Source organism: Tamandua tetradactyla, chromosome 1, assembly GCF_023851605.1.
Source record: "Tamandua tetradactyla isolate mTamTet1 chromosome 1, mTamTet1.pri, whole genome shotgun sequence".
NCBI lineage: Eukaryota > Metazoa > Chordata > Mammalia > Pilosa > Myrmecophagidae > Tamandua > Tamandua tetradactyla.
This window is the reverse complement of record NC_135327.1, coordinates 197,463,334-197,478,037: the sequence shown is the minus strand read 5'-3', so window position 1 is coordinate 197,478,037 and position 14,704 is coordinate 197,463,334. Positions and strand designations below refer to the sequence as shown.

Sequence of the window (14,704 nt, the reverse complement as noted above, 5' to 3'; positions counted from 1 at the left end):
TTATATATTTCAGTGCCATGTTATTTGGTAAATAAAAGATCATAAGTTACAGTCTCTGTGAAAATTGATTATAAAATAAATTGCACTTCCCAAATTAAAATGGTAGACTGAACATATAACCTAATTTTATTATTTCCCCAAATCCCACAAAAACCAAAGTAAAATGATTTTTAAAGGTATATTAAATCACGAGGATAGGGAGAAAAGATGAGACAATAGCAATAAAATTGGGGCAGCAAAAAGTTGAGGATTAGTGGTAACTTACTTTGGAGACATAAGAAAGCTAACATTGGCAGAAGCTGAGAACCAACTCAATATTAACACAGGATCTTAAAGGCTCAGAAATTGGTCATTACATAGGTTATCTCTGGAATGGAATTGAAGGGCCAAGGAGTAAGTGTGAAGGCCCAAAAAAAAGAGATCTAGGTGAGTTACTGAAAAGCACTTAGATATCTAGATGTCCTCCCTGAACCTATAATGTTGAATGACTGCTCCTTTCTAACTTCTGAGTTTGTCTGGAGACAAAGGGGCTTTGGATTCAAGGTTAACTGGCATGGATAAGAGTATGGGTACCTTCTGAAAATAAAGGGATTAGTGACTTGATACACAATAAAATACTGACAGCTAAGATACCCTCTCCCCCCTGCCTTATACTTTTTGCCACTTTACTCTCAGAACACTAGCACCCAGACCTTTATCCTCCAGGTAGAGAATATACTTCTATGGGGAATCTGACTAGCTCAAGAGGAAAGATCTAATGACCCTGATACCTGGCCCACTCACAGTAGCCCTGGTGAAGCTCAAAATCAGTAAGCACAATCTATACATTCAGAGAGTCCAATAAGCTTTTAAATTTTTTACTTTTAATCTTGAGCACACAGTGAAAAATCATTAAACATGGGAGGAAAGCCTCCACCGTGAAATACAAAGATGAAAACACACAAATCAAACATCAACTTGGAGGAAAAAGAAAACTATTTGTTCCCCCAACCTAAAAAAAAAAAAAAAACCATTACCAATATCCTATGAGAAGATATTATGTCCATGAAACAAGAACAAGATGCTAGTAAAAGAAACATTTAGTAAACAGAAAAAGACCTTGAAAACAGAGCAGAAATGAAAATTAAAGAATAAGGGTTAGAAGATAAAATATGTAAATCCCCTAGAAGAAAAGAGACAGTGTGATAGAAAACAGAAGAGAAAGATAAAATCAGAGAAACAGCCCAAGACTCCAAAACATAAATAACAAGAGCGCCAAGAAAAAGAGAGAACAAACAACAATTGGAAAGGAAGAATTCATGTTAAGTATTGCCAAAATACAAAGATATTGAGTTTTCAGATTGCAGGAGCTTACCAAACACCCAGCACAATGAATGAAAACAGACCGACATCAAGGCACACTGTTGTGAAATTTCAGAAACCAGTAATAAAAAGAAAATCCTACACACTTCCAGAAAAGGGAGGGAAGGGTCAAAGTCATTCACAGAGGATCTAGAATCAGAATGGCTTCAGACTTCTGAGCAGCGAAACCTGAGGCAAGAAAACAAAGAATTAATAATGTGTAACAATGTGACTGTGCAATTGTGAAAACCTTATGTCTGATGTTCCTTTTATCTAACTTACCAACAGATGAGTAAAATATATGGAATAAAAATAAAAAATAGGGGGAACAAATGTTAAAATAAATTTAGATTGACATGCTAGTGATCAATGAAAGGGAGGGGTAAGGGGTAGGTATGTATGAATTTTTTTCTGTTGTCTTTTTATTTCTTTTTCTGAACTGATGCAAATGTTCTAAGAAATGATCATGATGATGAATATACAACTATGTGATGATATTGTGAACTACTGATTATATACGTAGAACAGAATGATCAAAAGTTAAGAATGTTTGTGTTTGTTTGGTGTTATATTTTTTTTAAAAATAATAATAATGACTTCAAAAATCTAAAGGAAAATTATTTCCATATCTGAATGCTATACATATATATATATACACTATAAACCTATATATAATATATATACTTACACACAATATAGTATATATGTATGCTATACACACATATATAATCAACCAAGTGAGAGAGTAGAAAGACCATATTATCAGACACAAGGGATAAAAAAAAAAATGTACCTCATACACACCTTTTCCTCAGGAAGGTACTGCAAGATGCCCTCTATCAAAACAAAAGAGTAAACCAAAACAGAAAACATGGAATATAAGAAACATAGGAGAGAGGTTAATTAACCTCCAGAATGATGTGTGCAAGGATATCCTAGGGTGACAGATGTGCCCCAGGAATAGAAGGCAACAAGTCCAGGCAGGAGCACTCAGGAGTCAGGCATGTCAAAGATTATCACCAAGATGCCTCGTATTATTTTTGTAACCTAACAAACCTACTTACTGGAGGAGGTGCACCACTAACACAAGGGTGTAAACCAAGCAACAGGAAGTCAAGAGATTCAGAAAACAGAGAATCAATCCAGGAGAAACATAAAGGAAATGCCTAGAAAATCACAAGAAAAGTCCCAGGATATGTGCTAACCTGTAAAGCAACCAGCCAAGACAGAAGAACAGGGTTATTCTTAGAAGTTATGCCTCCAAAAACAAATGGGCTTTTGAGAGAATCTCTAAAGTGAATAACTTTGTAGGAAATTGTACTGAGAGGTTAGCTACTTGAAAATATGGATAATTAGCAATGAGTATGAAGAAATAAAGCAAATGAACAAATAAGGTAGTTATTAACAGGCAAAAACATGTAAGAGGAAAAATACTATGGTGCATTTCAAGGAATAGGTAAATTTATATTCACAAGAATAAAGTAAACTGATCACAGATTTAACTAAAAATTTTAATAATCTCTATTGGGAGAATGGGGGGAAAGAAGAGGGCACAGCAGTGTAAGAGAATTAAACTCTTTTCTAACAATACTGTCAGTAAATAATGTCAAAAATTGACAAAAGATTTGTAAGTTTTCATATTTAGAAATAAAGAAATCTATAAATGTCATAAAATACAGAATTACAAACTGAAAGTAGCTGCTTCTGAGGAAGAACTGGGAAAAGTTGGGGGGAACAGCACCCTATGTTTTGTAATAAGCTTTTTTTTTCTTTGTTTGCTATATGGCGAAGTCACATTTCATTCTTTTTCCATGTTGAGTATCCCCTTATTGCAGCACCATTTGTTGAATTTTTGTTTGGTTTTGTTTCGCATTTGTTTATTTGCTTGTTTGTTTGGGAAGTGCATGGGCCAGGAATCGAACCCAGGTCTCCCGGAGGGCAGGCAAGAATTCTACCACTGAACTAACCTCACACACTGTGATAAGCTTTTTAGCACTGTTTTTAAATTATTGTGCACATTATTTGGATAAAATTTTAAAATTCTTAATGAACCAATAAATAAATAAACCACTTGTTCTACTTAAAGCTTTTTACTGTGCATTCAAATAATACCCTACTTTCCTTTCATTTGACACATTTTTAACCATACCTTTATATACTAGATACTTTTGACTTACTTGTATACAGCAACAAGTCTTATTTTAGTTAAGTATACAAGCTTAGTTTTAAACCCAATACCAAATGAGTTCACCCCATGTGCAATTGCTATAGGTCTTATTACCGTTTATAGGTCTTAATACTATTTCGTATTGCTATCTTTGTTTTCTATCTCTTACTCACTGTTTTCTTTCCTTTCAACTGGTAAATTTCAAAAGCATGCAAAGTCTGTTTTTAGTATAAAAGCTTTCTGAATTTATCAAATTCAAAAAAAGTTATTTGTAAACTGCATATTATGAACTATTAAACAATTAGTACAATTTTATCCCTCCACCCCACCATCCTGCCCAACTCCAACTCTAATTCCAATTATGCTGACTGTTCCAAGAATTTTTGTTATAGTCTATTATCACTGTGTTCATATTATTTAAATTTGAGTCAGTATTTATTCAATTATTATAGCTGGTATTTTTCATTTTTCAGCATCTCCATTTGTGAAATCACATCGATTCACCTTTCAGTTGATTGAATTATATCTGCAATTAGATTTTCAAAATGTCAGTACACTGCCTTTTAATGTAATGTAATCCAGATCAATTATACTGAAATTTGCCATGCATTCCCCACCTCCACCCCCAACATACTTAACATTGCTCCATTACCTTCTGGCAAATTATATTGCCAAAAAAGTCTAAGACTGAGCTGATTTTATTTTTTCCATTATTGGTGGCCTATTTGTTTTTTTCTGGCTTAAATATGTGTATGATTCTTTCATTATCTTTCAGGTTTAGTAAGGTTACCAAGATGTCTTCATTCCAATGACTCTTTTGAATTTCTTCCAGTTCACATTAAGCCCCTATATCTATATCATTATATGATCTTTCGTATCAAGAAAAAACTCATATTACATTTCTGCATGTTCCTTCTTTCCCACTTATTCTACTTTCTTATTCAGAAACACAAACTTGGACTCTGGTGATTGGCTTCCATAGTTTTCATCTTATCTCTAATAGCTAATATCTATTTTTTCCACATCTGTCTTTAAATTAAATTAAATTAAATAAGTTTAATTCCCACAAACTTATCCTCCGTATGACTGTCAGAGATTTTAGATGCACTGATGTAGCTTCTAAAATGTTTTTCATTTCCCAAGTAATATTACTTTTTCTTCTATTTCTTTTCCTATGGATTTCAGCTCACTTTCACATACTCCTGTTTTGCTCCCTTTAAACTTTTTGAATTACTTCATCTCATTTTAGTGAGCTGATGTTCTCTTTAATTTTTTTTAAGATTTCCAAAACAACAACAATAAAATATTTATTTTTAGATTTGAGAATTAGGAGAAATCTAAATAATGGGAATTGGATCTACATTGGGGTCTTCAGGGAAATCAGAAGCACTACCCTCTCCCACAGCATGATGCTTCTCCAGTTTGGCAATCAATTCTTTTGCTGGACTGAAGGCACCATTGGTCTGCTGGTCACAGACATAGCAAGGCAGGGTGGTGAAGGAACACTACAACACACAGGTCTCTCAGAAATAATGCCTGCACTTGGTGACAACTGGGTTTTGGAAGATCTGTCAACAGATGAAACACTTGAATGGTACTTCCACATCATCACATCCCACTTCATAATTTTCATCCTCATAGACACCATAGTGGACCTCATCAAGCTCACGTTCAATCTGCCACTCATGTTTGTAATCTGAGCGATCATGCAGGAACTTGCAGCTGTCTCCAAAGACACAGAGGCCAGTTTCCTTGCAGTCCTTACAGATGTCGGACTGGTAATCCCAGAGCACAGTGGCACACAGATGTTTGGGAGCTTGGATGGGGCCCTCCCTCACCATTCCGGAGGAGGCATTGCCCATAAATGTGTCTTTGGAGTTCATGTATTTCTGATAATTATTGATTCCTCAATAAATTCTGTCATCTTCCTTGCCCCTTTGACCCTTCTGGATCTTCTGGCTATGCCCAAAGATGGCTTGTGCATCATGCTCCCTTGTCAGTGTCTAGGTCGGAGACAGCAGTCACTACACATCCTCTGGCCCTAGGGGTTTCACAGAGAGGGGGGACTTAGAGAACCACACCAAGACTCTTGGGCTCATTCTTCATCTCACTAGTATAAGCCTCCTTCTGTTTACAGCTGCCAAGAATCTTCTGTATCATTGGACTGCTGATCATCGGTTTCTTTTCTGGGTGAACCACAATGCTGCTTTCCTCACTACTGTTGCTGCTTTCTCCTGGCTCTGAATCACAGACCGAGCGCTTTCTGCAGCCTGCTGTACCTTTACATCCAGGTTTTCTGAAGAGGAAGGTGCATACCTGGTCTGTATTCCTTAAGGGGGAAAGCTGTTCTGCCACTTGGGGGTTTTGAGCTCTGAAACAGCTGCACGGCTAGGTCACATGGGGTCTCTTCTCTCTTTAAATTTTTTTTTTTATTAATTAAAGAAAAAAAGAAATTAACACAACATTTAGAAATCATTCCATTCTACATATGCAATCAGTAATCCTTAACATCATCACATAGATACATGATCATCATTTCTTAGTACATTTGCATAGATTTAGGAAAAGAACTAGCAAAACAACAGAAAAAGATATAGAATGTTAATATAGAGAAAAAAATAAAAATAATAATAAAAAAAGACACAAACAAATAAAAAGAAACTATAGCTCAGATGCATCTTCATTCAGTGTTTTAACATAATTACATTACAATTAGGTATTATTGTGCTGTACATTTTTGAGTTTTTGTATCTAGTCCTGTTGCACAGTCTGTATCCCTTCAGCTCCAATTACCCATTATCTTACCCTGTTTCTAACTCCTGCTGGACTCTGTTACCAATCACATATTCCAAGTTTATTCTCGAATGTCGGTTCACATCAGTGGGACCATACAGTATTTGTCCTTTAGTTTTTGGCTAGACTCACTCAGCATAACGTTCTCTAGGTCCATCCATGTTATTACATGTTTCATAAGTTTATCCTGCCTTAAAGCTGCATAATATTCCATCGTATGTATATACCGCAGTTTGTTTAGCCACTCGTCTGTTGATGGACATTTTGGCTGTTTCCATCTCTTTGCAATTGCAAATAACGCTGCTATAAACATTGGTGTGCAAATGTCCGTTTGTGTCTTTGCCCTTAAGTCTTTTGATTAGATACCCAGCAATGGTATTGCTGGGTCGTATGGCAATTCTATATTCAGTTTTTTGAGGAACCGCCAAACTGCCTTTCACAGTGGTTGCACCATTTGACATTCCCACCAACAGTGGATAAGTGTGCCTCTTTCTCCGCATCCCCTCCAGCACTTGTCATTTTCTGTTTTGTTGATAATGGCCATTCTGGTGGATGTGAGATGATTTCTCATTGTGGTTTTGATTTGCATTTCTCTAGTGGCCAGGGAAGTTGAGCATCTCTTCATGTGCCTTTTGGCCATTTGTATTTCCTCTTCTGAGAGGTGTCTGTTCAAGTCTTTTTCCCATTTTGTAATTGGGTTGGCTGTCTTTTTGTTGTTGAGTTGAACGATCTCTTTATAAATTCTGGATACTAGACCTTTATCTGATATGTCGTTTCCAAATATTGTCTCCCATTGTGAAGGCTGTCTTTCTACTTTCTTGATGAAGTTCTTTGATGCACAAAAGTGTTTAATTTTGAGGAGCTCCCATTTATTTCTTTCTTTCTTCAGTATTCTTGCTTTAGGTTTAAGGTCCATAAAACCACCTCCAATTGTAAGTTTCATAAGATATCTCCCTACACTTTCCTCTAACTGTTTTATGGTCCTAGACCTAATGTTTAGATCTTTGATACATTTTGAGTTAACTTTTGTATAGGGTGTGAGATACGGGTCCTCTTTCATTCTTTTGCATATGGATATCCAGTTCTCTAGGCACCATTTATTGAAGAGACTGTTCTGTCCCAGGTGAGTTGGCTTGACTGCCTTATCAAAGATCAAATGTCCATAGATGAGAGGGTCTATATCTGAGCACTCTATTCGATTCCATTGGTCGATATATCTATCTTTATGCCAATACCATGCTGTTTTGACCACTGTGGCTTCATAATATGCCTTCAAGTCCGGCAGTGTGAGACCTCCAGCTTCGGTTTTTTTCCTCAAGATACTTTTAGCAATTCGGGGCACCCTGCCCTTCCAGATAAATTTGCTTATTGGGTTTTCTATTTCTGAAAAATAAGTTGTTGGGATTTTGATTGGTATTGCATTGAATCTGTAAATCAATTTAGGTAGGATTGACATCTTAACTATATTTAGTCTTCCAATCCATGAACACGGTATGCCCTTCCATCTATTTAGGTCTTCTGTGATTTCTTTTAACAGTTTTTTGTAGTTTTCTTTATATAGGTTTTTTGTCTCTTTAGTTAAATTTATTCCTAGGTATTTTATTCTTTTAGTTGCAATTGTAAATGGGATTTGTTTCTTGATTTCCCCCTCAGCTTGTTCATTGCTAGTGTATAGAAATGCTACAGATTTTTGAATGTTGATCTTGTCACCTGCTACTTTGCTGTACTCATTTATTAGCTCTAGTAGTTTTGTTGTGGATTTTTCCGGGTTTTCGACGTATAATATCATATCGTCTGCAAACAGTGATAGTTTTACTTCTTCCTTTCCAATTTTGATGCCTTGTATTTCTTTTTATTATCTAATTGCTCTGGCTAGAACCTCCAACACAATGTTGAATAATAGTGGTGATAATGGACATCCTTGTCTTGTTCCTGATCTTAGGGGGAAAGTTTTCAGTTTTTCCCCATTGAGGATGATATTAGCTGTGGGTGTTTCATATATTCCCTCTATCATTTTAAGGAAGTTCCCTTGTATTCCTATCTTTTGAAGTGTTTTCAACAGGAAAGGATGCTGAATCTTGTCAAATGCCTTCTCTGCATCAACTGAGATGATCATGTGATTTTTCTGCTTTGATTTGTTGATATGGTGTATTACATTAATTGATTTTCTTATGTTGAACCATCCTTGCATACCTGGGATGAATCCTACTTGGTCATGATGTATAATTCTTTTAATGTGTTGCTGAATTCGATTTGCTAGAATTTTGTTGAGGATTTTTGCATCTGTATTCATTAGAGAGATTGGTCTGTAGTTTTCTTTTTTTGTAATATCTTTGCCTGGTTTTGGTATGAGGGTGATGTTGGCTTCATAGAATGAATTAGGTAGCTTTCCCCCCACTTCAATTTTTTTGAAGAGTTTGAGGAGAGCTGGTACTAATTCTTTCTGGAATGTTTGGTAGAATTCACATGTGAAGTTGTCTGGTCCTGGACTTTTCTTTTTAGGAAGCTTTTGAATGACTGATTCAATTTCTTTACTTGTGATTGGTTTGTTGAGGTCATTTATTTCTTCTTGAGTCAAAGTTGGTTGTTCATGTCTTTCCAGGAACCCGTCCATTTCATCTACATTGTTGTATTTATTAGCGTAAAGTTGTTCATAGTATCCTGTTATTACCTCCTTTATTTCTGTGGGGTCAGTGGTTATGTCTCCTCTTCCATTTCTGATCTTATTTATTTGCATCCTCTCTCTTATTCTTTTTGTCAATCTTGCTAAGGGCCCATCAACCTTATTTTCTCATAGAACCAACTTCTGGTCTTATTGATTTTCTCTATTGTTTTCATGTTTTCAATTTCATTTATTTGTGCTCTAATCTTTGTTATTTCTTTCCTTTTGCTTGCTTTGGGGTTAGTTTGCTGTTCTTTCTCCAGTTCTTCCAAGAGGACAGTTAATTCCTGAATTTTTGCCTTTTCTTCTTTTCTGATATAGCCATTTAGGGCAATAAATTTCCCTCTTAGCACTGCCTTTGCTGCGTCCCATAGGTTTTGATATGTTGTGTTTTCATTTTCATTCGCCTCGAGGTAGTTGCTAATTTCTCTTGCAATTTCTTCCTTGACCCACTCATTGTTTAAGAGTGTGTTGTTGAGCCTCCACGTATTTGTAAATTTTCTGGCACTCCGCCTATTATTGATTTCCAACTTCATTCTTTTATGATCCGAGAAAGTGTTGTGTATGATTTCAATCTTTCTAAATTTGTTAAGACTTGGTTTGTGACCCAGCATATGGTCTATCTTTTAGAATGATCCATGAGCACTTGAGAAAAAGGTGTATCTGCTGTTGTGGGGTGTAATGTCCTATAAATGTCTGTTAAGTCTAGCTCATTTATTGTAATATTCAAATTCTCTATTTCTTTATTGATCCTCTGTCTAGATGTTCTGTGCATTGATGAGAGTGGTGAATTGAAGTCTCCAATTATTATGGTATATGTATCTATTGCCCTTTTCAGTGTTTGCAGTGTATTCCTCATGTATTTTGGGGCATTCTGGTTCGGTGCATAAATATTTATGATTGTTATGTCTTCTTGTTTAATTGTTCCTTTTATTAGTAGATAGTATCCTTCTTTGTCTCTTTTAACTGTTTTACATTTGAAGTCTAATTTGTTGGATATTAGTATAGCTACTCCTGCTCTTTTCTGGTTGTTATTTGCATGAAATATCTTTTCCCAATCTTTCACTTTCAACCTATGTTTATCTTTGGGTCTAAGATGTGTTTCCTGTAGACAGCATATAGAAGGATCCTGTTTTTTAATCCATTCTGCCAGTCTACGTCTTTTGATTGGAGAATTCAGTCCATTAACATTTAGTGTTATTACTGTTTGGATAATATTTTCCTCTAACATTTTGCCTTTTGTATTATATATATATCATATCTGATTTTCCTTCTTTCTACACTCTTCTCCATACCTCTCTCTTCTGTCTTTTTGTATCTGACTCTAGTGCTCCCTTTAGTATTTCTTGCAGAGCTGGGCTCTTGGTCACAAATTCTCTCAGTGACTTTTTGTCTATAAATGTTTTAATTTCTCCCTCATTTTTGAAGGACAATTTTGCTGGATATAGGAGTCTTGGTTGGCAGTTTTTCTCTTTTCGTAATTTAAATATATCATCCCACTGTCTTCTAGCTTCCATGGTTTCTGCTGAGAAATCTACACATAGTCTTATTGGGTTTCCCTTGTATGTGATGGATTGCTTTTCTCTTGCTGCTTTCAAGATCCTCTCTTTCTCTTTGACCTCTGACATTCTAACTAGTAAGTGTTTTGGAGAACGCCTATTTGGGTCTACTCTCTTTGGAGTACGCTGCACTTCTTGGATCTGTAAATTTAGGTCTTTCATAAGAGTTGGGTAATTTTCAGTGATAATTTCTTCCATTAGTTTTTCTCCTCCTTTTCCCTTCTCTTCTCCTTCTGGGACACCCACAACACGTATATTTGTGCGCTTCATATTGTTATTCAGTTCCCTGATCCCCTGTTCAAATTTTTCCATTCTTTTCCCTATAGTTTCTGTTTCTTTTTGGAATTCAGATGTTCCATCCTCCAATTCACTAATTCTATCTTCTGTCTCTTTAAATCTACCATTGTAGGTATCCATTGTTTTTTCCAGGTTTTCTACTTTGTCCTTCACTCCCATAAGTTCTGTGATTTGTTTTTTCAGTTTTTCCATTTCTTCTTTTTGTTGATCCCATGCCTTCTTCATGTCCTCCCTCAATTTATTGATTTGGTTTTTGAAGAGGTTTTCCATTTCTGTTCGTATATACAGCATTAGTTGTCTCAGCTCCTGTATCTCATTTGAACTATTGGTTTGTTCCTTTGACTGGGCCATATCTTCAATTTTCCGAGTGTGATCCGTTATCTTCTGCTGGTGTCTGGGCATTTAATCAGATTTCCCTGGGTGTGGGACCCAGCAGGTTGAAAGGTTTTTCTGTGAAATCTCTGGGCTCTGTTTTTCTTATCCTGCCCAGTAGGTGGCGCTCGTGGCCCTCATCTGTCTGCAGGTCCCACCAGTAAAAGATGCTGTGGCTCCTTTAACTTTGGAAAACTCTCACTGTAGGGGAGGGTCGCCAGCCAAAGCGGCTTGGGGGAGTGCCAATCCGAATCTCCCAGCCAGCCCGGGAATCCGCGCATGGGGAGGGTCGCCGGCCTCTGCGGCTTGGGGGAGCGCCTGTCCAAATTTCCCACCCAGCCCGGGGTGCCAAGCGTGGTGGGGGGGCGCCGGCCTCCGTGGCTTGGGGGAGCGCCTGTCCAAATTTCCCAGCCGGCCTGGGGCGCCAAGTGTGGCGGGGGGCGCCAGCCGCCGCGGCTTGGGGGACTGCCAATCCACCGTTCCCAGTCAGACCGGGAAGCCATGTGTTTGGAAAAGACCCCGGTCGCTGGTCTCCGTGGCTTGGGGGATCTCCGATTCAATTCTCCCAGCTGGTCCAGGGGGCCATGCCTGGGGGGGCGCGCCAGCAGCCACAGCTTGAGGGGATCGCCTGTCCAATTCTCCCAGCCGGCCCGGGAAGGAGGGAGGGAAGGACTCCGGCCCCCTGCCGCCCCGGCCCGGGGAAGCTCGTGCCGCTCAGTGATCTCACCGCAGCGGGTTCTCCCAGCCAGTCAGCCATTCCAGAATGGGGTACGCTGTCTTCTTGGTCTCTGTCGTGGCTCCGGGAGCTGTTCTGTACCGTTTCTACTTCCCTAGTAGCTGTTCTGGAGGAGGAACTAAGACCTGCGCGTCTTACTAAGCCGCCATCTTCTCCAGACTACCCTTTAAATTTTTTGAGAGAAATAAATTTTTGTTTAAAATTCTAGTCTGATTCCTGAAGCAATTTCTTCTTCCAAAGTATATCTTTAATCTACTTCTGCTTGTCACATTTCTTTCCTTATTGTCTATGCATATGGCCCATGTTGGGCCCTTTCTGCTTATCACTCAACTATGAATGGGGGAATTCTTTCTGGACCTGCTATTTGCTCAAAAATAAACTCTTCTTCCTGCTTACATAGGTATAGAATATCAATGGCTTGCAATTTCTGTGCAGTCCTCTAGCCATTAGAAAAAGAAAAAATAATTAGCTGGAACAGTGGTAGCCAGAGGCCTCAATTTCCCACTAATTCTAATAATCCTTTGTCTTGGGAACACATCCAATTCCAAAACTTGTGTGGGGGCTAGGGAGTTGAAGGGAAGAAGACGCATCTTACATATTAGTAATTTCTTCACAAATAAGGTATCAGTGACTGACAGAGTTCAAATAGAGCTGAGAGGCTACTCTGGAGGCTAGTCTTACACAAGCTTCAGGTAGATATTGTTGTTTATCATGATTTGCTAAACCCCAACCAAAACCATTCTTGTCAACCCTAAAGAACACTCTTCAGGGTTTTATCTGACATTCTACAAAGGTTCCGTGTACTATGATTACTTTCCAGGAAAATAACCTCCAGATGGGTTCCTAGGCCAGGTAAGTCCTAAAACCCAGAGAGCCAGCCTCTTCAAAACATCAACTAATTCCATCTCCCTATCCTGTATTATCCACAGCCCTTTTCAACTTGAAAAAAGTTAGAACACGCACAGCCCAAATGTCCCTATAGACTGGGAGAAAGATCAAAAGAGAAGGTGGAGTTCTAACAGAGACAACAGGATTTAACAAATGAGTATAACTGATGAATCATTATATTGATATTTCTTTTAGTCTCCACTGTTTTGGAGCAGCTGGAAGAAGAAACCTAAAATTATAGAACTGTAACCCATACCAAATCTGTTCTGTAACTAACTGTTGTGTTGTGCTTTGAAATTTACTGCTTTCTTTGTATATATGTGATTTTACACAATAAAACTTATAGAATAAAGAGAAAGGAAATGTCATTCTAGTGGTTAATATGGAGAAATATTGTCAGAGATCATTTCACCTAAATTTTTTATATTATGAGTTCAGAGCCCAGAATAGGTAAATTTGGAATCTATCCAGAACAATTTATTTACTCCTTCATAAGTTCATTTAACAAATATTTCTGTGTTTTAATCATATCTTCATAAATTTCCACAGACCAGAGATGGATATTCAGGCTTTTAGTACCAGAATCCCTAAATTTAGGCTGCCTATAAAGTCAGAGAAAGAGATAGTTAACTATGAGTCAAAATATCACACAGGAATGGTGTTGCAAAAAAAAATTTTTTTTTGTTCTGAATTTAAAGAATCCATGTTTTGTTATATTTGCTATTTCCCATTTGTGACACTGAAACTTTAAATGATTCATGACTTAGTCTATAATTAAAAAGGAAATATTCAAAATTAAAAAAAAAAAAGGTATCAGCAATTCCCCCTCAGGCCTAAGCTGGTCATCCTCACTTTTAGGAAGCCAGGTCAAAGAAAATAAAGATACTATTACTAAATGATTTCTCTTTCTGCCCTGCTGTTTTGCAGCCTAGAAATGAGCTGCTACCAGAATATGCCTTTTTTGTCAATGACATATTTGTCCCTTAGTTCCCAGTTCTCCAGCAAAGAATATGAGTGCCTTTCAGGAACTTCTCACATATTCTTAGACACCTGCAACAAGCCAGAGATTTGTAGAAATATCAGATCGCAGTATATAGCTGCATGTAGGTTCACTCTTTGTTATAAATGTGGGATGAACTATAGCTGTTATCTTCTCTATTTTGGGTTAGTTTTGCTACATTTGGAAGGCTCCAGAAAGGGGTGTTAAGTCAATATACATTTATACCACATGTCCAATGAAGTATTAAGGAACCTTTTAAGATGAAAATGATATAGGATACACAGAAGGATCAATGCTATAAACACTTTGGAGGATTTCTCATAAATGAAGTGTTTATGGTGTATATAAGGGAGAAAATCTAGTAATTAATGCCTCCATATTCTAACAAAATACACAATATGACAATCAAAAAATGGGGATGGAGGTTAGTGCAATGCCCCAATAAATCCCAGAGTGATACGAACAGTGAATAAAGAAGTATTTGCAAAGTTCCCTTGCAGGAATGGGGAGAAAGGGAGGAAAATTCAACTTCCTCATCTGCAGAATTCCTCATATTCTTGCAATCAGGAGACAACCAAATCAATAGGCCAAGCCCTCACTCTTGGGGTTTACCTCTATGAAACTTACCTTGCAAAGGACAGTCTAAGCCACCTTAAAATCATGCGTAAGAATCACCCCCAGATAACCTCTTTTATTGCTCAGATGTGGCCTCTCTCTCTCTAAGCCGTCACGGCAAACGAACTCACTGCCCTCCCCTCTCTACATGGGACATGACTCCCAGGTGTAAACCTCCCTGGCAACATGGAACAGAAACCTGGGATGAGCTAGGACTTGGCACCAAGGTATTGAGAAAACCTTCTCTACCAAAAGGGGGAAGAAAAAAATGAGA

The 14,704-nt window shown here is 37.6% G+C and overlaps 1 protein-coding gene and 1 pseudogene across 5 annotated transcripts in view; both read right to left on the bottom strand.

Moving 5' to 3' along the window:
- ACTR3B (actin related protein 3B) overlaps positions 1-14,704 on the bottom strand; it is a 215,728-nt gene that overhangs the window by 182,632 nt on the left and 18,392 nt on the right. The window lies entirely within an intron of this gene.
- Positions 4,206-14,477, bottom strand: LOC143679798 (E3 ubiquitin-protein ligase RNF113A-like; annotated as a pseudogene).